Below are 25179 nucleotides of genomic sequence, written 5' to 3'. Positions count from 1 at the left end.
CCAACACCAGGGTCAAATGGAAATGTATCCTTTTGAAATGCCATGTTATCCACAATGTGTCCATTATTCCAACCTCCAGGGTAAAATGGAAATGCATCACCCTCTTTTATGAAAGAGTGATTCTGATGTGACTCTTCAACTTGTGTTCCTTCATGCTTAAAAAGAGAGCAAAAAATCAAAAAAATAAGCCTAATTGCTTGTAATTAGACTAATTGGAGTGACATTAGTATTCTAAACACTTGCCTTGACCCAAATCCATGTTTAGTCCACTCCCATTAGGTCTTAATTAGCAAGAATTAGCACTAATTAGGTCTCATTTGCCTAATATTCTCTTTTGAGTGGGTTAATTAGAAATCTAATTAGAGGGATTAATTAGGGATGATCACATCATTAGATTAGCTTAAACATTGCTAATCCATCTATCAAATCCCCATCCCTAAGATCCTCAACGTTTACGAGTAACTAGAGGGCAAAGAAGAGGGTTAAAAGGTGATTAATAGTGAAATTAAGAAGATTATCCATTAGTTAAGTTAAGTTAGAGTGCCCCTAAATTAGTCAAAATCCACTAATTTAGAGGTAGCCTCTAACTTTAGCCTTTTCCCACCTACCTTTCATTAATGAGGGAATCTCCAAATTTGAAATTCAAATTCAAATTCAAATTTCAAATTTCAAACTTGACACGGCCATTCCAAAGTTACCATGACTTTAAACATTGCCACAGCGGTTCACACCTACGACCACGAGCATACACTCTTAAACATACGGATATATCGTCCCAAAAAAAAATCTCATTTTTTTAAAAAAAATTCCAAATCTTTAGTGATGCTTATGGTCTACCTCCCCGACTCACTAGGGTCGTTTTCACATGCATAAAATCCCTCAAAAGACCATTTTTTATCTTAAGGGTACGTTCACGCGCAAGGCAAAAGTGAGCTAAAACTCCTACTTCAGGCCCGCGTGTGCACCGTTGAAGCTTCACTTACATCCACAAACATCACATATAAAACCTATGTGGATAAAAATTTTCAAACTTCTGCTGAAATTTCACGGAGTTGGAGACCCCGTGTTCCACATCGAGGTCTTTAACCAAATCTGTCACGCATTTGAAATTTGTGACGATGAAACTAAAGTCCATCTCCTTGGACTCAGCCTTGAAGGAAAGGCCATGCAATGATTCCAATCCTTGGATCCTCGGCACAAAAGCGCTTTCAAAGCAGTGAAAGAGGCCTTCAGGCATGGAGACCCATCATCGAATTGTTCCAATTGGAACAAAAACCAAAGGAAACCTTACGCGACTACATCGCACACATTAAGTACCTTGATTCGTGTTGCGAGCGAAGAGAGGAAAAAATTGAGTGACAAGCACTTAATGGACCGTTTCCTCTTGGGCTTGCACAATCCAAGACTACATGACTACATGTTGGTCAAGGACCCCTCCACCTTTGATCAAGCCTGCAAAAAAATTCGCAATCTTTCTCGATGAGACAACATGCTAGAAAGCTATTCCATGCAATTGGCCACCATGCCAAACAACCCAAAGCTCATTTGTAACATTACCTTCCTCTCCTCCTAGGCCCCAAGCCTTACTAGGGGCACCACCCCAAAATAACAACTCACACAAAGCGCCACCATGACCTTCTCTAGTGCCAATCTTTCCATTCGAACGGTTGCCTCTCCAGGCAAACCCTATTGCTCATGGAAAGATTTAAACCAAGTCCATTGCTAAACCTGTGGAGCCATGCGCTCCGCCATCCCTAAGGCACCCATAACACATCATCTCCTTTTGTCAGTGCCTCACATGGACCCTAAACCAATTGTGCACACTATAGGTGCACCCGCAGGGAAAACCACCTCTTATGTGTTTCCTCTGCCAAGGACCCCATAGAGTGCCAATGACACCACAATGTCATGGTTGTGGAATCGACCATTACTTCAAAGATTTCCCTTTGCAATCAATTTCTCACTCTACAGTCGAAGGCATGCCATCCCTCAACGTGTTGAGCATTCAACATGGGAAGATATCCATTGTCCCATTGAATATCGTCACACAATTGCAGGCCAAGCTAAAGAAGGCCACATCCCAAAAGAAACAACGCTCTAAGCACATTGGCCTAGGGGACGATCGAGTTAGCATCTGCATTGGCTCCACAAAGACCACATCATCCTCCTCTGGGAGCCATGATCATGTCGAAATGCCACTCCCCCATGTGGCCCCCCAAAAACTCACCAAACGGCAAAAATGGTTGGTCGCATATCCCAATGCCATCCTCAAGAAGAAACGTCTTCAAGAGGCCCAAGAACTGGTACAGCAATACCATGCTCAACTTGACCTACTACCCATTTTTGTAACCTTTAACCCAGTGCCTAAGTGTGCGATGTCTCCCATTGAACTTGAACTTCCACACCAGGTAAGGCAGGAGCTGCTCAAGGTTGAGGAAGATCCGTTCACCAACATGATGTTGACAAACGATGATTTTTTCCCACATGTGCCTCCTAATCCTCCAGTCCCTATTCCACAACCAGCCAAGCCCAAATCCCATGTTCACATCGAAAAATTCGATGCGAACAGTGACAGAGTCTGACAGCGACTCATGAGGTCTGCACACCAAATTTGCTAAGGTATTTGATCCTCCTACGGCAACCAAATCTCAACCTCCATCCCCGTCACATAAGGACCAAATTGAACTTTCATATACTATTTCTGGTCCACCTTATGATCAAGGCCCCGCACCTGTGGAAGCTCCTCATCAACGCGGCCTAGCCGGCCGCTCAGCCTTCCTTTCCTCCCAAATTCAAATGCCCATTGGAACCTTGTTAAAAGGTAGTCCAAATTTATGGAATGAACTTGTTAAAAGGTCATTCCATAAATTCAAATGCCCATTGGAACCTTGTTAAAATTTATGGAATGACCTTCAGGATTGGATGAAAAGAAAACTACAGGCTTGTGTAGAGGAGGGGGCTAACTCAGATTCCTCGAGTGAATCTGAGCCCCATCAACCTGAACTACTACATCAACACCACACACAATCCAAAGGTGCACCAACAGTTTGTGTAAATGCGATGGGCCACTACTTTAAAGGTGACAACACCAACGTAGCATGTGGTCAGATGGAGGTGCTGGTGTAAGCATCCTCACAAGAACATGCTGGAAAAATTGGGGCCAACCACACCTTGATCCCACCACATTGGTGATCAAGCTTGCGGACAAGAAATATGCAAAACCCCCGGGCCTAGTGCATGACCTGAAGGTAAAAGTCTATGACATGACATTCCACCTCACATTTGTGGTCATTAACTTTTGTAATGCCGCATATGAAAGCATCTTAGGTAGACCCTTCATGCGACAAACACAAATGATCCATGACTGGGACACACATCATATCTACCTTCACAAAGGTTCTCAAATGCTTAAATTCAATTTATATACTTGGCACTCACATCCCATGGCCAAATTTCCCTTTGTTGAAGACTCTCTGACCACCACTAGGAGCAATGAGCTCTTTGTTTGCAATGATTGTCATCAAGCCCTTGATGATGCACGGGTGCCATGCACAGTCGCTTCTGTCAATAATGACAAAGTCGACCATGACTGTTACCATATTATAGTAGTGATGTGTGTGAACACACTTAGGACCGCCGGGGCACTTTTTCCCTCACTAGGAGGTTTTTTCCCCCGTGCATTGTATATACGCCCATTATCTTCTAGGGCTTGTTATCTTTCATTTTTGGCACTCATAATACACTACTGTGTTGTGCTCAAGCTTCCTCATCTTCTTGAAGTTGTGTGTGCATTCCTGCAACCCTAATTCCAACAATTGGTATCAGAGCAGGCTTCCTCCTCCCGGGCAGCATCACCGGCACCTGCCGCTTCATCTCCTCCGATTGCAACGAGGTTTCACGAGCGTCTGCAGGTAAGTATATGCCGTGGGAGAACCCGTAGGGCTCGTTCGTTTCAGAATTTTGATCTGAAGTCATTTCGCCCTCCGTTTTTGCATTCCAGGTACTGCACAGGCAAAATCGTCCTACTGTGCAGATTTTCTGTCAAGATTAAAATCTGCAGGACAGGTGCCCATTCGTCTGTTTTGGGCTGTGCTACATAGCACAGGTCGATTTTATACAGGTTTACCTCTTACAGACAGCATTTACATCTAGTAGTACAGTCATTGGCCATGGCTGACAACAATGATGTATTCCGCATGTTGGCTGCTGAGGATAAGTTGGATGGCACCAACTATCCATTGTGGGCATATATGATGCGACATGTATTGGTAGCAAAGGGGTTATGGAACATTGTGCAGGGTATTGATGCACGTCCTATTGTGGCTGGGAATGCTGCAAACACATCAAAAACAGGTACTGTTGATGATGGTGCAGGCACAAGTGCTGTAGCAGCTGTTCGAGAACCACCACTTTCAGCAGAGCAGATTCGTTGGGATGGTAGAGATGCACAGGCTCATGCCTTGATTGCGCTGTCTGTCAAACGTACCATTATCCCACATATTCGCTCCTGCAGGACTTCTAAGGATGCTTGGGATGTACTTGCCACATTGTATCAGGCAAGAAATGAGGCTCGTGTTGCTTATCTCCGAAAACAGTTGGAGAGTGAGCATATGAACGAAGGTGATTCTATGGATAGCTTTTTGACAAAGATCAAGGATTTCAAAGAGCAGCTCATTTCTGCATATGAAATCCTGTCAGACAGTTCACTTGTGCAGACTGTTTTGAATGGTCTACCAGATTCTTATCAGGGTTTTGCTTCCACTCTTCGCTTGATGATGAAAGGCAATCCCAATGCCTTATCATTTGAGGAGTTAGTTTCTGTTTTGCTGCAAGAAGACCAGTCAAGGCAAAACAGGAATATTATGCGTGTCGCAGATCAAGCTTTCGTTGCTAGTCAGAGAAGCGGGAAAGGTAAAGCTGGCTTTTCTTCTAGTAAGCAGAAATCTGCAAATGCTGCGCAACCAAAGAAGGAAGACAAAGATGAGAAGAAGGGTGACAAACAGAAGACATTTTGCAAGTACTGTAAGGGAAATGATCATGTCATCAAAGCGTGTCCTAAGCTGGCTGCGAAAGAGGCTAAGAAGAAAGAGGCTGGTATGGCTGTTGCAGATGCCTCTCCTTCTAACAATGAATCTGCTAATGTTGTGCTAGATACAGAATGGGCATTCAATGCGCAGTGCAGTTATGACCCATCTTTGCATGACACATGTATGTCTGCAGTAGATTCAGATGTATGGTACTTTGACAGTGGTGCCACTAAGCATATCACCTCGCAGCGCAGTTTATTCACTTTCCTTGAGTCTGCTCCCACAGGGAATACTGTCACTTGTGCCAATAACTCCTCTTATCCCGTTGAAGGAGTTGGACAGATTGTGCTGAATGTTGCAAATGGCAACACCTTTACACTTTTTGATGCATTGTATGTGCCAGGGATCAAAAAGAATCTGCTGTCAGTCTCCGCATTTGCCAAAACAGGTTTGGTTGTAAAATTTGTGGATGACAGATGTACTGTTCATGATCTCTCTTGTGGTGACATCATTGTAGCATCTGGTTCACTATGTCGAGGGCTGTATAAGCTCAATATGGATGGCAAATGTGTAGAGGATTCAGCATGTGCTATTATGGATACGCAGGCTATTTCAGATGCAAAACTGTGGCATGCACGTTTTGGTCATCTGAATTTTGCAAGTTTGCTGCGCCTGCAGAAATCTGAAATGGTGTCTTCTTTGCCTAAGCTTGAGGCACCTGTCAAGCATGTTTGTGAGGGCTGCATATTGGGTAAAATGCAGCGTGCTTCCTTTCCCAAAGATGGATCAGTGAGAGCTGAACGCAGATTGCAGCTTGTTCACAGTGATGTTTGTGGTCCCATGCAAACTCCATCATTTGGAAACTACCTTTACTTCGTGACTTTCATTGATGATTTTACCAGGCATGCATGGGTATATCCTTTGAAGGCAAAGTCCGAAGTGTTTTTGTGCTTCAAACAGTTTTTGGTTATGGCTGAAAATGTGTCAGAAAGTAAGATGGGCACCCTCCGTTCAGATCGAGGGGGGGAGTATATGTCTTCAGAATTTAATGCATTTCTGGCTGAGCGTGGGATAAAACACCAATGTACAGTGCCGTATACACCACAGCAAAATGGTGTGGCTGAGAGAAAAAACAGGTCTCTCATGGAAATGGCAAGATGTATGGTTAAGAGTCAAAGTCTACCACATGGTTTTTGGCTTGAGGCTGTCATGTGTGCCACTTATGTACTAAACAGGTGTCCCACCAAAGCATTACAGGTTGTCACTCCATATGAGGCTTGGCATAGCCGCAAGCCATCTGTTGGCCATTTACGTGTTTTTGGTTGCCTGGCATATGCATTAGTGCCTGTGCAACATCGCAGAAAATTGGATGACAAAGCTGTCAAATGTATTTTTGTTGGATATAGTGCTGAGAGCAAAGGCTATCGTTTGTATCATCCACAGACAAAGCGCATTTTGGTTAGCCGTGATGTTGTATTTGTGGAAGATGCAGTTCAGCCATTGGTTTCATGTACTAAGGAGACAGATATCAGCTCACGTGATGTCTATGATACATTGTTGCCTCTTTTCAGTGGTGCACAGTCAAGTGCAATACCTCATGAGGCAGTTTTTCAGCCTATGCAGGTTTTAAATGATGGCACAGATCAGCCTATATCTGATGCAGATGTGCATGATGCACTTGAGGATGAGAGACAAGAGATTGAGGGCTCTAGGAATATGCCTAGATGGCTGGTGCAGACTTTGCGTGACAGCAAGTTGGATGCCCCTTTGTCTAGTCGCACTCGTTCTGGCTCTCATGGTGCCTCTTATGCGTCAGATTGTTATGCATTGGCTGTTTCTAGTATGTGCGATGAAAGTGAGCCTGTTTCATTTGATGAGGCACAAAGTTCAGAAAATTGGATGGCTGCTATGCAAGCAGAATACGATGCTATTATGAAGAATGGTACATGGTCTTTATGTGACTTGCCCCCTGGCAAGAAGGCCATTGGCACTAAGTGGGTATACAAATTGAAGCGTAAGCCTGATGGCACAGTGGATCGCCATAAGGCTAGGCTTGTTGCAAAAGGTTATGCTCAAGAGAAGGGCATTGATTTTGATGAGACTTTTGCTCCCACATGTCGTATGACCACTGTTCGTAGCATCTGTGCATTAGCAGCTCATAATGGTTGGAATGTACATCAGCTGGACATAAAGACTGCGTTCTTAAATGGAGATTTGCATGAGGAGGTGTATGTATCGCAGCCTCGTGGTTTTGTTCAAAGAGGGCAGGAAAACAAAGTGTGCAGGTTAAAAAAGGCTTTATATGGTTTAAAGCAAGCTCCACGAGCTTGGTATGAAAAAATACATGCATATTTGACTGCACATGGGTTTCAGAATAGTCCAACAGAAAGCACTTTGTATGTTAAACGTGTGGATGGTGTACATCTAATCATTGCTCTCTATGTCGATGACATGCTGCTCACAGGACCAAATGAGAGTCATATTGCTGATTTTAAGGCTGATTTGAATGCCTCTTTTGAGATGTCAGATTTGGGGCATTTGCATCATTATTTGGGGATACAATTTAAGCAGTGTGATGGAGGTATTGCTTTGTGTCAGACAAAGTATATTGAAACATTGTTGCGGAGATTTGGCCTTGAAGACTGCAAGCCTATTGCTACTCCAATGGAGACAGGTTTGAAGTTGAGTCTTCATGATGCTGGAGATCACTTTGATGTCACACTCTATCAGACAGCTGTTGGTTGCCTCATTTATGTATGCATTACGAGGCCAGACATTCAGTTTGCAGTCTCACAGGTGAGCAGATTTATGCATAGCCCAGGCATTAAGCATTGGCAGGCAGTGAAGCGTATCTTTCGCTATTTGAGTGGTACTCGGCATCTTGGGTTGTTTTATCCCAAGGGGGGATCATTGCCGCCAGATTTACATGCTTTTTCAGATTCTGACTGGGCTGGTTGTTATGACACACGCGTGTCCACGAGTGGTTTTTGCTTCATGCTTGGAAGCTCATGCATATCATGGTTGAGCAAGAAGCAGCCTACTGTGGCCACTTCTAGTTGTGAAGCTGAGTACAGGGCAGCTTTCACAGCTACGGTTGAGTGTGTGTGGCTCAGATGCCTTATGGCTGATTTGGGTGTTGGGCAGCCATCTGCCACCACCATCTTCACTGACAGTCAGAGCGCATTGGCAGTTGCGCGGAACCCAGTGTTCCATGCTCGTACGAAGCACGTTGAGGTGCACTACCATTATGTCAGGGAGAGACTCTCTGCAGGAGAGATCAGTTTGGCTTATGTGCCAACACAGGATAACCTTGCAGACCTTTTCACAAAGGCTCTGCCTCGTGAGAAGTTCGAAGCTTTTCGCAAAGCTTTGGGCTTACTCCCTTTTGTGGATTCGTCCACATAGCTAGACACTTCCCTATACATGAGTGCTAGCTCTTGTTCACCGCATCACTCCAGGGGGGATTTGTTACCATATTATAGTAGTGATGTGTGTGAACACACTTAGGACCGCCGGGGCACTTTTTCCCTCACTAGGAGGTTTTTTCCCCCGTGCATTGTATATACGCCCATTATCTTCTAGGGCTTGTTATCTTTCATTTTTGGCACTCATAATACACTACTGTGTTGTGCTCAAGCTTCCTCATCTTCTTGAAGTTGTGTGTGCATTCCTGCAACCCTAATTCCAACAATGACTTGGTAGAAATTCTTGCTACACATGACACCCTCCCATATTGCAAACTTGGAACACAATTCGTGCTCCCAAATGGACAGACCCTTCATGAACCCTACAAATCCATTGCCTCGCTTAACACCCTGCGTGTAAGTGTAGCTCCACAACGTGAAACAACTACCCTTTATGAACCCTATAAATCCATTGCCTTGCTTAACACCCTAAGTGTAAGTGTAGCTCCACACTTGAAACAACTACCCTTCATGCTCCCAAACAGACAGACCCCCTTCATCACGCCTACAAAGCCATTGCCTCGCTTAACACCTTGAGTGTAAGTGTAAGTATAGCTCCACAACTTGAAACAACTACCCTTAGTTCATCCACCTCCTGTGTTCTCGTCTACTACAAAAACACCCAAAGGATATCCTCGATAACTTGGTTTGCCCTCTCTGTCTATCCAATAATTTTGGATAACATGCAATGAGTGCTAAGATCCAAAGAGGTATCTACAACTTCAAAGAATGTGGTCCAGAATCGAGATGTAAATTTGGCATCTCTATCACTTATAATTCTCCGAGCCAATTCATGCAATATGAATATCTATTTAAAGAAAATATTGGCAACATCTAAAGCTCTATAAATCTTCTATACAAGGATCAAGTGAGAAACTTTAATTAATCAATCTACCACTACCAAGATGGTGTCATATCTTGCATTTACTAAAGACAATCTAGTAATAAAGCCCATACTTATGCATTCGCATTTCATCTACACAATCTAGTAATAAAGTCCATACTTATGCATTCGCATTTCATCTGCACAAAAACGTACAAAGGATGCAACTTACCTGGCATTTTTACTATTTCGGCCTTGACCTTTTAGGCATATTAAGCATTGATGGACATGGTGCAATACATCCTTCTTGAGTCCATGCCAAAATAAACTTTACTAACATGTAAGCCTTTACATACCCGGTGTGTCCTGCTATAGGGCAAAAGAAACTTTACTAACATGTAAGCCTTTACATACCAGGGTGTTGTGCTGTAGGGTTGACATGAGCCTCGCTCAATATTCTTCTCTTCAATTCTCCACCTTCAAGAACACAATCGGTTGTTGAAGTACAAGTTATCTTCTAACTTGTACCCTTGAATTTTAGTCATCTCCTGAGTTGTTTTGCTTCATGCTTAAGCAAGGAAATGCCAAGGGTAAAGAATTCATCTTATCCAATTCATCTTATCCAATTTTCTCCCTGATTTCATTTTATCCAATTTTCTCCCTGATCAAATTGGATAAGAATTCATCTTATCCAATTTTCTCCCTGATTTCAACGGCAAGGAAGGGATTGGAAATCGTAGTTATTGAGAGTAAGGAGGCTTTTCTCCTAAGCGCACCCTCCAACCACGTTCTCCTTTCCGAATCTTTACTTATCTCAAAGCTAAACTCTTAAAGAGTTTGCATCCATCTTCTTTGCCTCATATTGAGATCACTCAAATCTTTAAAGCATACACTATTGCAAGTAGCTCTAAGTCATGGACATCATAATTTCTCTCATTAGGGAATCCATAGGCTATGGTGCTTCCCTCCTGCATTAGGATTCCACCCAATATCAAATCCACTAGCATAAGTGGTTATTTCAAAAGACTTGCCAAACTGTGGTAGTTTCAAAATAGGATTTGTTACCAACATAACTTTTTAACTTATCAATGGTGCTTCAGCACATAGGGGTCCATCGAAACAAAGCATCCTTCTTGAGAAGTGCAACTAAGGGAGAAGCAATCTTGGCATATCCGTGAATAAAAATCCAGTATCATCCTTTCATGCCTTAAAACCCCCTAACTTCCTTTGCCATCTTTGGATAGCAGCTTCTTGCACCTTTGCCGGGTCAACCAAGCAGCCCAAGCAACCTTGTATCATTAGGAACAAATCATTCCACAAAACACCCAACAACAAAACAAGCATACATAATGCAAGCAAGAGGTGCAAGCAGGAGTTCAACTTTCTATACAAGAGCCCATTATATAGAAGTTTCTTCACCATGGAATGAAGTTCCATTTCCTCTCTATTCGGATGAGGAACATGGAGCATAAGAAAGGGTAAAGAGCCACCAATGACTCAATCTACCTCAAAACCAAGGGATATACAAGGGTGTTTGCATAATGTATCCTCAACTATAGCAAGCTTGTAGCCTCAAAGCTAGCTGGCATAGGACAAGTGCCATTGGAAACCTTGGAAACTGCACAACCCACTAACATAATATGGGGTGAGAAATTCCAAAACCAAAATAAAGGGATTTGCATAACTACTTCCTTACATTCCACCACCACATGAATATGTAGAAGACATGTTTAGGATAGAGTTTGAAATAGGAAGGTGTTAATTTGGAGCACTTACCTTGTCTTCCACACCGATTAACTTGTCATTGTTGGGAACTTTTCCAAGGAGCTGCAGGTGGTAATAATCTACAACTTCCTCTTGTGGTCGGTGGCTGCTATTAGCCGATCATCCGCATCCTCACTCCATTATCACACCGGAGAGCTCCATAGACAATGGGATGTACAGGGTGTTGTCAATCTTGCTATGATGGAAGCAAGAAGAGGCTCTCTACTTTGGTAATGTCTCCCAGGACTCCATCATGTAATGCAAGATTACACCAAATCACATGCAAGAGAGAGAGAGAGAGAGAGAGAGAGAGAGAGAGAGAGAGAGAGAGAGAGAGCTCACATACAATCTATTGCAAAGGGGAATTATTATCCTTGTCGTTGTTGGGAACTTTTCTAAAGAGTCGCAAGGTGGTGGCAATCTGTAACTTCCTCTTGTGGGGTGGCTAGCCGATCATCTGCATCCTCACTCCGTTGTCACACCGGAGAGCTCCATAGATGATGGGATGTAAAGAGTGTGCTCAATCTTGTATGATGGAAGCAAGAAGAGGCTCTCTACTTTGGTAATGTCTCACACTCACTTGAAAAAGAAAAGATTATACAAAAGAAAATCACTGAGAGGCTCTCTACTTTGGTAATGTCTCACACTCACTTGAAAAAGAAAAGATTATGCAAAAGAAAATCACTAAGAGAGAGAGAGAGAGAGAGAGAGAGAGAGAGAGAGAGAGAGAGAGAGAGAGAGAGAGAGAGAGAGAGATCTCACATACAATCTACCCTTTGCTTATTGAGAAATTGACTTATGTGCATGTGACTAGTGTTCACAATTAGCTGGCCATGACTTAAAATTGCCATGTTGGACCTCCTCAAGCATTGTTGCTTAGCCATTTAGGATACCCCACATCCCATGTTCATGATCACCAACATATCTTATGAAAGAAGATAAGTTTCTCAATGGAGGATTTGTATGGACTAAAAGGTCTTGAGGATACATAGAATCATCCACCCAAAGATCAATATTCTTCTTCCTCGATGCTTGTAAAGGTAGTTGTTGTTGATGCATCAATGCCCCTCTTAGTGTTTGCACTTCTACATGCACCCATACTCCTCTTAGTGTTTGCACTTCTACATGCACCCATACTCCTCATCCTATCAAATGTGTAGATCAACTTTTGGCCTACGATTGGTGAGGCCTTATAGAGGTTGCATGAGAGAGAGAGAGAGAGAGAGAGAGAGAGAGAGAGAGAGAGAGAGACAGAGAGAGAGGTATGTGCATGAGATGAGGTGATGGCATGCAACACTAGAGAGAGTAGATCAATGCAGCAAACAGGATTGATGTTGACATTATTGAGAGAGTTGTCAAGTTAGACAGAAGACTTTGACGCTTAATTATACAAAATGCAAATAAAAATGTTAATTTTTTAATTATAGACAAGCTTTAGGGGGACTTTGGGAGACTTGTAATCCTTTTTGGGGGGATTTTTTTAAAAATCAAATATTGGGGTCACTTTTTGGACAAGTTGCTAGGGTGGAGACCCCAAATGGGAAAAGGTAATTAGGAGGGTGAAAGGGCTGGGAGAAAGACAAGGGAGGTCAAGTGGATATAATGAAGGGTAAGGAAGAAAGTGGCCCAGGAAGGGGGGGGATGTGAAAGGATGGGGGTCATTTCTACTTTTTTAGAACTCTAATCAATTTTCTAAGCTCACTAATGATTTCCTTACAAGGCCCTTTTCCCCCTATTACATACAATTAGGGTTTATTTTTGCAAGTTGTGGCACCGTTCTAAGGGGCATTTAGCCTTCAAGGGAATTGCAGAAAAATTTTGAACCCTCAATAGAAGGGTGAAGTAAAAAATAGCCCTTCTCAAAGAAAGGCAAAAAAAAAAACTTGGTCTTTCTATCAATGGGTTGCTTTTTGAGATTTTTTTAAAAATATTTTATATTGATAAATATAAAATCATGTTTCTTATAACTTCTTGCCACCTGGAGGCTTGTCAATTGAACCTTCTTGAATGCTTAACAACTTGTGGCCATCCCTTCATATCACCACCAAATCAACTATCAATAGATGTGACTCTGCTAGTGAGCTTGTGAACCCTGGTGGCAAAGTCTACCTAGAGCTCTGTGTTGCCTTCCTATAGCCTTGCAATCTTCATCTTCATCCTTGTCAGCATAAAAAACATACTTTTTTTTGATTGGTTGAAGCCGTGATTGTATCACCAATTTCTTTACATCTCCCAAAAGCATGAAGCAGGCATGAAGGTTCCTCCCACTTCTAGTGCAAGTTCTCCTTACACGTCTTCACTACCTGTGTTTTATTATTTCAATTCGTGTTTTTAATCTTTTGTATCTTTCTTATAGCGTACAACCTTGGACCGATGATCTTGTCAATTTGATACCTCTGGTTGGTTGAGGATGCATGATTAGCAAGCAAAGGGGGTGGTGGAATAACCTCGGGTTCACTAGGAGCAAGATTGCTAGGAGCATCACCATTGCTGTCCATGGGAGGAAGAGAATATATATTTTACTACTCTATCTTACCTTCATAAGAACCTTGATGATATATTTTGGAGATAAAGCTATGTATGTCCAAGTATAGATCATGTAGTCCTCTTTGCCCAATAAGTTTGAAATCATGTTTATTGTTAGATGCTCTGGAAATTTATTTTTTCTTTATCAATCAAAGTATGAGAAATACATATTTTATTTTTTTTTGTCTAATTTTCATGAAATACATATTGATGGAAAAACTTTCTGAAATACATATTGATGGAAAGAATTTCTGAAATTTTAGTTTATGTAGGTGAACAATGTTAACTTTTTCATGTTAAAAAATTTTCTGAAATGCATATTTAAGAGGCTTTATTTATGTAACATACCCATTGTAAATATAGCATATTAAGTACAATATGGCATATCCATTGCAAGTATAGTTTAGGTAGTTCATTATGGTTGCATTTAATTGTTCATTATGGTTGCATTATGGTTGCAAGTATAGTTTAGGTAGTTCATTATGGTTGCATTTAATTGTTGTTTTTTATCCCTCAGAAGCTACTTTTTTGAGGCCATTGCAAATTAAGTACTTTTAACTCAATAAATGAAAAAATTGAATTTACATTTAAAATTTTAAGCACGGCAATACTCTGGGTAGGGCTTTTTTTGGGATTGAAATGATTAACCGAAGTGGCCTAAATCAACCTGCAAAGTTTTGAAATTTGGTGGCTTCAAACCAAAACTAGCAACATTTTGGATATCCAAACAATGGACCAAAAGCGTCCACATGATCTCGAGGCAATCCCGAACAATTTCCTAAAAAAATCTGGACAATCCAACAGACGTCCCCAAGGCACGCATGCATACACGGGTGCCGCCAACAAAACTCTGGATCCACGAGCACCGCCCGAACAATGCCCACCATCCCTTCCGAGGCACCCCTCCGTACACGTATCCCTTGCCACCTTAAGGAACATCGTGAAACTTATTTAATTAAAAAACGCATTTTTATATGTTTCACAATGTGGTAGGATCTAATTAGATAACAAAAATGAATGAGTGAGTGGGTGAAAAGTGGGTGGATGGATGCCCCGATGGTGTCATCCTATGGATGGGTGGACCCGATAAGTCGAGTAACTTTTCAACATATTTATTTATTACGATCCGTAACAAGAATAGGGCTTGAACAAGTTACGTTTTAGGGGAACGAGCCAGCGGCCATGCCTCGTAAGAAAAAGAGGATAAAGGCATTGGCTTCCATGAACCAAGTGCGAACTTGTTCTATCCTCAATCACACATTGAGTGCAGTTCGATCAAAGGAATAGATTCTCATCTAGAATGACTGTGTTTCCCCTGCGAGATAGAGTTAGGTCCCTCTGTTTACGCGTATCCTCGTATTTTCGAGATCTAGGTGTCGTCCATCGGAGACTAGGGGACTTAGCCGCCTATCAAAGGATCCCCTTAGCTCAGCTAGGGCGGGGACCTTGCAATTTAGAAAGGTAAAACTTGCAAAAATAGACCTTGAATACAATTCCTCGAGCTATCCGGACCGAGCTGTGTCCTTTCTAACAATCCCAATGTTGAGCAATGGATATGCCAATACCCAGATGCCAAATCCAATCCAAAGAAGTGAAATGAAGTGACTCGCCAAATCATCCAATCATAGTTGCTTTGTGACTAGCATCACGCCCATTTTTGAAGATTTTGGCCATAAAATACTTGCAAAGTTTGAAAATGCCCGTCATAAATTACACTAAAATACAAAAAAACTTGCTATATTTCACCAAACCTGTCAATTTTAAAGGGCACGCGTGCCCGTCTAAAATCAAGAGCCTGCATCCAATAACTCATCCAACCTAGGCATAGGATACAGTGATCTTTTTATTTAAGGGTCATAACCTGTATTCTCCTTAATTCTTCTTGACCACATGAGGTTCAGCTACCCACGGACTTTATGAAGGCTGAACCGGTAGTCGAACCACTTGCCCAAAAGCATGTCGCGGGGATTGAAGGAGGTGTGGCAGCCCTTTCCTCGTCCTCTCTTCTTTTGAGAACGACTATCAGGCAGCACTAACCAGTTTGTTGTCTCCTCGCAGCCTTTCTTGCCGTTATGATGCCTTCTCTTCGAAAGGTGCAAGTTATCTAACCCTTGATGAATTATGTACACATTTGTTTCATTGCTCAACTTTCTCTTGCCCACTGCAAAGTTGAAGTCTACATGTTAAGATATATATTAGACCAATTCTTATGGCTGTACTTATAGACCAAGTCTACATGTCCATGACCATATTCAAAAGATATATAGTACCCAATTCTTATGGTTGTACTTATTGAAACTCAAGTAATTGCTGGCCCCTATAATTTCTAGAGGCAAGCAATCAGTCACATTATGAGCTCTTGGTTGTTGGCTGTATTTGTTTCTCTCTCTCTGGAGTCTCAAATGTTTTGTTATATAAATTCGTCACAAATCTTCTCATGATCTATTGTTCAAAACAATACCTAATAGCAATTTATATACGGATTGTAACATCTAATGCTACCGCCTAGAGAAAATTGTGGAAGATATTAATGTCTTCAAAAGACCACTAGGGTATATGAGACCAAAAATATGTTACAAAGTATCCATGGGTTACAATGATCATGGTATATAACATAAATAATCAAGGAACCTAAATCTAACAACATCATCAGCTGTATACAAGTAGTGGCTTAACTGAGGTATGGCATGTACAACTAGAGAGACTAAGGCTCATGGGGTGGTGGCATCCTGGAGAGTGGAGACCCAGCCTCCTCAACAACTATGTGAAACTCCTCAATATCCACCTCTCGTGGGAAAGTACTGCGGTGTCTCTAGAGTATCTCCCAGATCTAAGACTGATCTCGGAAAGTACGGCGGTGTCTCTAGAGTATCTCCCAGATCTGAGACTGACGAGGGGAGTGTGCTCTCTATCTTGCCGGTCTCGATCGTCTAGCCCTCGGCATTCTCTCGATGGATACTCCTAGGAATCTGAGTGTGGGTAGCTGGGCTGCTGGAAGGTGCTGCCTGACCTGTCTAGTAGATGAGGTGTTACGAGCCTGTGTTTTTCCTTCTAAACAACAAGCAGGTGGGCACGAGCATGGGACCCACAGTGTCGACATGCATCAGCTAAATCTGAAAAAGGAAACCCATGTTAGTGGCCAGTCCAAGTGTGAAAGGGGACAAAAGAGATTTTTATAAAGTTCTAAGGTTTTTAAACCTTTGATGACTTAAAGGCCTAATAATATTATTTGAAGGCATGCGTTTTTGACTGCTTTTGGTGTTTTTATGAAAAGCGCTTTGTTTCTTTAAAGAGGGCGAAGGGTGGCGAGTAGGGGTGGATTGCCGTGTGGAAGGTGGCCATGGTGTGGCGCACGGGTACTGCCGCCAGCCACTGCCTCCGCGTCGCCACAAGGTACAGCCGTGCCGCCACCACCAGCTACTGCTGCTGCGCCGCCGTCAGGTACTGGCGCTGCCACCGGGTATAGTTGGGCGTCGCTGCTGGTATAGGTGCCGTCGCTGCCAGAGCCGTCGCGCCGCGCTAGGTACAGAGTCGAAACTGCCGCCGCTGGTACAGGCGCCACAGACGGGTGGTGCAGTCAGGCGCCACCGCCGAGTGCAGAGCCGCGCCGCTGCCGCTAGTACAGTCGGGCGCCACCGTCAGAGCCGCCATCGTCGCGCCGCCACCGTTGCCAGGTGCCGCCGGGTGGGTACCACTGCCACTGCTGTTGGCTGATGCTACTTCTGACGTACTGATGCTGTTGTTGGCCGTTGGGCGTTGTTATACTTGCATGTATGAGTTGCTGCTGTTGGGCGCTGATAAGTGCTGATGCAGCTACATATGCACAGGATGATGTTCTTGGAAGAGATGTGTGTTGCTCTTCGTCTTGGACCTATGTGTATTCAGGGATGGCTTGACACGTCCTCTATCTTTCTCTCTCTAGGTTTTTGGCACCGTGATTGGATGGTGCATATGTGGATTTATCTGTCATGGAAACAGGACATTGGTTTTCGAGAAGAAACGGGACTTTGGTATCGGGGATACATGCCTATGGTTTATGGATACAGGTCTATGGTTTATCAAATACAGGTCTTTGGTTTCGTGAGGAAAGCATTTCTTTGGATTCATGTGAACAGGTTATAGTTTTCTCGAGGTTACATGCAGGCTGTGACTATAGGAAGGACATATGGTTTGGTACAACAATCTTGCTGTTTGGGAAAGGGTTCGTGGGGATCCATGGTTGAGATGGAGAAGACCTTTTCAAGCAGGGAGATATTGTACAGGTGTGCCTTCCCTATGGAATGCTTTGCTATAATAATGAGAGTTCTTATTTGGAAAGTCCTGGGGTGAAAAGCTAAAAGGGATCCTATTGGTAAAGGATTCGACAAGTTGTACTTTGTACTCATACTTGATCAAGTAAAGAAATACCGCAAGGGCGCCACTGCGTTTTGGGGCCAATCGGTGTTCTTGTATATTTTGCAGGAGCACTCTAGCTCCCTCTGTTTGTTTCCCTTTTCCAGTTTCCCATGGGTGATGAAGTGTTTTGTGTGCGAGTGTTTGTTTCACCGCCCGTCAGATTTCTGAAGGCCGGATTCATGGTTCCATCGTCGGGATATCATCGACTTTCTGAAGGAGGCGAGCTCGTGGTTGTCACATCAAAAGCTTCTACATGAGGAAAGTGGAAAGGAAGTGCAAGAGACAGTGCACGATTGTGTGTCTTTGCCTATATGAGACTTGGTCATCAGTGGTATCTTCATAGGGGCTTCATGGGTTCGGAAGGCAACTTCTTTCTATGTTTAGTAGTGGTGATCTACTATGCTTCATTGGTGACTTGTGCTTACCACTTGGGTGGAGTGCAAGCAAGTTTTGGGTGCCTGAGGATGTATCAGATGAGGCTCACATGGACGAGGAGGAACTTGATGAGGTTCTTATTCCCGAGCAGATACTGACACACAAGGAAAGAAAGGTACAAGGTAAAGTTTCCTGTCGCTATCTTGTGAAGTTCAAGAATAGTCCACTGATGGATGCGAAGTGGATGGAGGAGGGTGACTTAGCAGATTCACCTTAGGTATTGTAGCTTTATCTTGATGCCTTTGAGTTGGAGCCGACTCTTGCTATGGCTCATTCAGGTTCAGCAGAGTTGGGGTCTGGAGCCTTGCCTGATGCTCAAGAGGGGGGTAGCACGTCCACTCCCTTGTTACAGACATGCTCAGTTGTTATCTAGGAGTCACTTGGTGACATCTTTGTATTCACCCGAAGGTACTGAGGCTGACAGTACATCTGCTTATGGGACTTCTATGATATTGTGTACTAGTCACATGACATGGTAAAGTTGGGTATGGTTCACAGTCGGCCACACCATGAACTAGAACTACAACTATGGATGGTTTTTGCCTTTGGAACTAAGGTATGACTGAGGAAGATTGGGACATTGATCTTTGTCATATGGTTCTAGCTGTTCTTGACCACAGGATCGGTCAATTGGATATTGAGATGATGCTATTTGTGGAGTTGGTTTCCTTTGGAATGGCATGGTTTCATTGAGCTCAAAGTTTGTAGCAACCTGAGCTAACACTTCGATACTTTATGGAGGGCATAAGTCTTGCGAGCAGTCCTAGAGTTGGTTTGGTTCATTGATATATGGATTGAACTCTATTTGTGCATGTATGCATACACTTTCCAAGATATTATGGTATTCTGGTGCCATTGGATCCTGGTACCCTTGAGAATACATTGGGTAATATTCTGGATGTGTCAGGATGAGATGCATGTATGTTGGTATGATACATCAGGTACTTTACCATGTTCATGGTGTATCAATGAATGTGGGATGGCCATAAGTAGAGTGTGTAAAGCACCAAGAGGGACATATGTGGGAAGTACTTCGTGGATGTATAGTTTAGATGCATTGAGTGCTTTCATATGCTCATGTTGTACCATCAGTCGTGGGTCCTACAGGGATACCCGTGGGTGTAAGGCTTGCAAGCAACCCTGAGACCATTATTCTAGAGTGGGTAGAGCATCTTGAGGAGCATATTGTTTGCGAATGCATATATATGTCATGCATATGTTTGTCATATGTTGAATGATGCATGGTTTCATTTTTGGCTAACACAGATTACGTGTTTCCACTTGATTTTAGAATTTTGCTGCTGCTGCAGGTTCTAAAGGAACAAGCAAGAGTTGTTAGTCACTTCGATGTGACAGTGTGACCTTCTCTTCATTGGATGCCTTACTGTGTTATTGAATGCAATCGAGGACGCTTGCTATTTTTCAAAAGGGGGGTATGTTACGAGCCTGTGTTTTTCCCTCTGGACAATAAACAAGCACGTGGCCACGGGCATGGGACGCACAGTGTGGACATGCATCAACTGAATGTGAAAAGGAAACCCATGTTAGTGGCCAGCCCAAGTGTGAAAGGGGACAAAAGAGATTTTTATAAAGTTCTAAGGTTTTTAAACCTTTGATGACTTAAAGGCCTAATAATATTATTTGAAGGCATACGTTTTTGATAAGCTGCTTTTGACGTTTTTATGAAAAGCGCTTTGTTTCTTTAAAGAGGACGAAGGGTGGCAAGTAGGGGTGGATTGCCGTGTGGAAGGTGGCCATGGTGTGGCGCACGGGTACTGTCGCCAGCCACTACCTCCGCGTCGCCACACAGGGTACAACCGTGCCGCCACCACCAGCTACTGCTGCTGCACCGCCGTCAGGTACTGGCGCCGCCGCCGGGTACAGTCGGGCACCGTCGCTGGTACTGGTGCTGTCGCTGCCTGCGCCATCGCTAGGTACAGAGTCGGAACTGCCGCCGCCGGTACAGGCACCGCCGCCGTCGGGTGCCGTCGCCGGGTAGTACAGAGCTGGGCGCCGCCGCCGGGTACCGCTGCCGCTGCTGTTGGCTGATGCTGCTGTTGATGTACTGATGCTGTTGTTGGCCGCTGGGCGTTGTTATACTTGCATGTATGAGTTGCTGCTGTTGGGCGCTGATAAGTGCTGATGCACATGACCTACACCAAGATGCTGTTGCACATGGGCAACCAGGCCGGTGATTAGGTGGTTGAGCATGGGTTACTAGCAAGTAAAAAGCAATCAGGCGACTACATCTATGGGCAACGAGCAATGGGCAGCTAGGCAGGCATCAAGCAAGAGTCTCTCTGTGCAGACAATATGGCAGACATACGAGGGTCAGATGGGAGACTCTCTACGCCAAATGGCTGCATGTGTGGAAGCAGTCAGCATGGGTCTCTCTCTCTCTCTATCTCTCTTGGAAGAAGGTGAGCTAAAGGAGGCACCGAGGGGCTAACAGCCAAGGGGTTTCTCTCTCTCTCTTCGCAAGAGCAGGCTTTGTTTACGAGATTGGGATACAGAGGATCAAGCTACATATGCACAAGATGATGTTCTTGGAAGAGATGTGTGTTGCTCTTCGTCTTGGACCTATGTGTATTCAGGGATGGCTTGACACGTCTTCTATCTTTCTCTCTCTAAGTTTTTGGCACCGTGATTGGATGGTGCATATGTAGATTTATCTGTCATGGAAACAGGACATTGGTTTTCGAGAAGAAACAAGACTTTGTTATCGGGGATACAGGCCTATGGTTTATGGATACAGGTCTATGGTTTATCAGATACAGGTCTTTGGTTTCGTGAGGAAAGCATGTCTTTGGATTCATGTGAACAGGTTATAGTTTTCTCGAGGTTACATGCAAGCTATGACTATAGGAAGGACATATGGTTTGGTACAACCCTACTGCTGTTTGGGAAAGGGTTCGTGGGGATCCATGGTTGAGATGGAGAAGACCTTTTCAAGCAGGGAGATATTGTACAGGTGTGCCTTCCCTATGGAATGCTTTGTTGTAATAACAAGAGTTCTTATTTGGGAAGTCCTAGGTGAAAAGCTAAAAGGGATCCTATTGGTAAAGGATTCGACAAGTTGTACTTTGTACTCATACTTGATCAAGTAAAGAAATACCGCAAGGGGCACCACTGCGTTTTGGGGCCAATCGGTGTCCTTGTATATTTTGCAGGAGCACTCTAGCTCCCCCTGTTTGTTTCCCTTTTCCAGTTTCCCATGGGTGATGAAGTGTTCTGTGTACGAGTGTTTGTTTCACCGCCCGTCAGATTTCTGAAGGCCGGTTTCATGAGGCCCCCTCTGTGGTCTCCCTATATCGTTTAAGACTGCTCTCCTGACAAGGGGCAAAGAAGCTTGTGATAACGGTCTAGGAGGTACAGGTGTGGGGTGCATTGTGTCCATGTCTGCGCGATGCATGCATCAAGTTGTCTTTGTGTCATCCAAGACATCTCTGATCAGGCTAATCCATGACCCGGGTGAGAGGACCAAATCCATCTCTGAAAAGGCAATGAAATCTCCCTCTGATCTCATAATACACGGGGCATCTACAAATGTAATGCTCCTCTGTCTCCATTTCTAGTGAGCACAACTGACGGATCCTCTCCTCGCTATCAATCCCAGCAGCTCTCCCAGTCTCCACCCGCAAGTGATGTGAGGAAACCCAAATTTGGCCTATAGCTATCCTCATCTCATCGCATGTGACATATGTCTGAGAACATACTGGATTCCTGGATGAAGGCATCCTCTGTGAGGTGGAGAAAATGATCCTAACAAAACTGCATTTTGGTGCCCAGCTGCTGAGGAGGTACACATGTAGTGTGTAGCCCCCGTCTTGTGAGATCAGTGCGAATGAGGTGGTTAATATTCTGACGGGTGACTAGGAGGAACGGGGAGTCAAGACTGTAATCGAAGGGGGGGGGCGGTCAATCTGAAATCCATGTGCCAGAAACTGCCGCATGACCTTAGCATACCAAGATTTTCCATTCCTGGTCTCTGGTAACCGTCGGGAGGACTCAAGTGCTAGCCTTGGGAGCCTGTCTCTGCTCAATGTGTACACTTGTTGAATGTAGGTAACTGTCTGAAAAAGGGCATCCACCACTAGGGGAGTAGCTGCAAACTATGCCAGGACAATGGAATGGGGAACCGATGGTTTGCATCTAATCATTCGTGAGTGCATCACCACCTAAGCCTCTCTACTCTCCTCCAGTCATCCCCTCCTAGATCGGGTCCCCAAAAGGCTGCACCATACACCGCTGCTGGAGTCACCAAAGTGTCAAAGAGCCAGCTCTTCGTGCTGGGTTCCTAGAAATGAGCCTGGAAACACACTCTCCAACCCAGCCGATGCTGCATACCCTCTGGTTGGTCTCGCATCTACAGCTGGCCTCATCCTGTAAGGTGACCCCAAGATACACATAGGAACTCACAATTTCCACCTCGGCCCCAGCATATAGGAATCCCCACACATGAAGTGTTGAACACCATGACCTTGGTTTTCCCAAGGTTAACTGTCAAATCCCGCAGCTCACAAAAGGCCTGTAGTGCATCTAGGTGTCTCTCTAGAGGCCTTCCCTGGATTCTGAAATCAACACAATGTCATCAACATATTACAATATGGGCACCAAAGTATCAAGAAGCACAGCACCTGCCCCTCCAAATCTATCAATGAAGTCTGAGATCTTATCTACATAGAGGCCAAAGAGCGTAGGTGAGAGCAGGCATCCCTGTTTAACCCCAATATCACTGGTGATCAGATCAGATAATCCACCTCGAGCCCTGACCCTCCTTGTCACCGATTCATACAATGCCCATCACTCCTCCTCAGTGAAACCCAACTCCTACAGCCAGTGGAAGAGGCAAGCATGCGGGACTCTGTCAAATGCCTTCCGGAAATCCACAAAGCAACAAAAGATCTTCTTGCCTCTCGACGGTCCCTCCTTGATGATGGCCCTCAATGTGAAGATGTGATCCAATGTTGAGTAGGAGCGTCTGAAACCAGCTTGCCCCTTTGCTCTCATGCCATGACGTTCTGCATGTGAGCTAGCTTCAGCCTCCAAAACTGAACCACATAGCTTTGCAAGTGTGCGCCCCATCATGATAGTGCGGTAGTTGTTGGGGTTCATGGGGTCGCTGGATGGATCGGCACTATGCTGTTGGTGGACCAAGAGGGTGGGAAACCATGACAGAGTGCCCTATAAAATAGCTCAGCTAGAAAGGGGGCAATGGTGTCACAAGCGTGGGTGATGTGCTCAGCTGAAAGGTCCTCGTGGTCCCTGGATTTCCCTGGCTGAAGCTTATGGATGGCCTTAGTGACATTTTGAGTAGTGAAGAGAGTGGTCGAGCGTGACTGAGGTGAAGCAATACTATGGCTGGTGTTGTTGGTGTAAAGATTTTGGGTACGATGGAACCAGATGTTGGGATCAGTAATTGGGGTAGCTGACCTGCGTTCTTGAAGTTCCTTCCATGCCTCCTTGCTGTTTTTGCTCAAGAGGGTGCGGCAAAGCTTATCTTGTTGCTTAAGGCTGAACTCCCTTTTCTTATGGCGGCTGAAGCTTTGCCATTTTTTCTTGCTTTGCTTTTCGGTGACCTGCCTGCATGCTTTTTATTGTAAGAGGCTGAGGTGGAAAGCCCGGCACTCATCATTATATCATTGGTGTTGCAGCAGGGAGCCCAATGGTGGTTTTGCTGAGGTATGTTGGGTAGTAGGGAAGGAAATGTGAGCTGATTCATGGAGAAAAGAGGTGAGCTGAGAGGTAATAATAGTGAGGGGGGCTGAGAGGTCAATGGCTGAGATACGGGAGTGGAGGTCGGATTGATACACGACATCTAGGCTGTGGTCAAAATGAAGTGGGATATGGGTCCATGAGACGGTTTCTTGGGGAAGGAACCTGAGAGAGTGAAGGCCAAGTAGGCATGGTCAGCACCTAAGGGGTGAGGAGGGATGCGGAACTCCGATATATGCGAGGTGGGGATCCCATCTAGTCCACAGTGCAGCCTCCTCCCTTACAAAAAAAACAAGTCTGTCCCTCCGCCTCTGGCCACCTCTCCATCCCATCATATATAATGAGCCCACGAGCTGCCCCCAACTCCAAGAAAAATCTGAAATATGCTTTTATTGCTCCACCATCCTTGGATCTCCTCTTGAAGCCTATGTCATCTATGTCTATGTCCTGTAAAATGATATGATCTTGCCCAAAATCGAGGAGGCTGACCTGGGTACTTCCGGTCCAGGCATTAATATCACCTAACAGGAGGATCTCCCTTGTGTAGAAAATTCCACAATGTCTTCGTATAAGGCCAAGTAAGGGGACTGCCCATCGGTGGGGGAGAACCTGGATGTGTCAGAAGGGAAGTAGTGTACGACTGTGTACTATATGACCATGACCTCTCCTCAGCCTCAGCCACATATACCTGGATTCCTCATCCTTTCTAACCACTGATATATATTTCAGAGGTGTGGCTTGAAGAGAACAGCCGCCCCACCAGAACCTCTCACCCCTCCACAGGTCCGCGTCCACAATAGGCAGACTCCCATACACATCCAAACACCCTGGTAATCCTCTCTATCCTCTCTACGGGCTCCGGTGAGTCTGTGTATAGAGAGAGAGAGAGAGAGAGACTTCTATTAATAAGTAATATAAAATCATACAAAAGGAGATCTCAACCAATCGGGGGCACTATGCTGCCATAGGATGAAACAGCATAAATTTTAAAAGGGCACCCACCAAAAAATATGTACTCGCAAAGAACAAC

The 25179-nt window shown here is 44.3% G+C and overlaps 1 long non-coding RNA gene across 1 annotated transcript; it reads left to right on the top strand.

Moving 5' to 3' along the window:
* Window positions 1–15464: 15464 nt before the first annotated feature.
* On the top strand, window positions 15465–18013 carry LOC147635191 (uncharacterized). The gene is made up of 3 exons (XR_015266575.1): window positions 15465–15581; window positions 15663–15697; window positions 17527–18013. It is a non-coding gene; the product is annotated as an uncharacterized LOC147635191 (long non-coding RNA).
* Window positions 18014–25179: the final 7166 nt, after the last annotated feature.

The sequence above is a fragment of the Cibotium barometz genome, chromosome 9 (genome assembly GCF_041138505.1).
Source record: "Cibotium barometz isolate CiBa-2024 chromosome 9, ASM4113850v1, whole genome shotgun sequence".
Taxonomy (NCBI): domain Eukaryota; kingdom Viridiplantae; phylum Streptophyta; class Polypodiopsida; order Cyatheales; family Cibotiaceae; genus Cibotium; species Cibotium barometz.
Note: the sequence above shows the minus strand (reverse complement) of the source record. Positions and strands in the feature narration are given on the sequence as shown.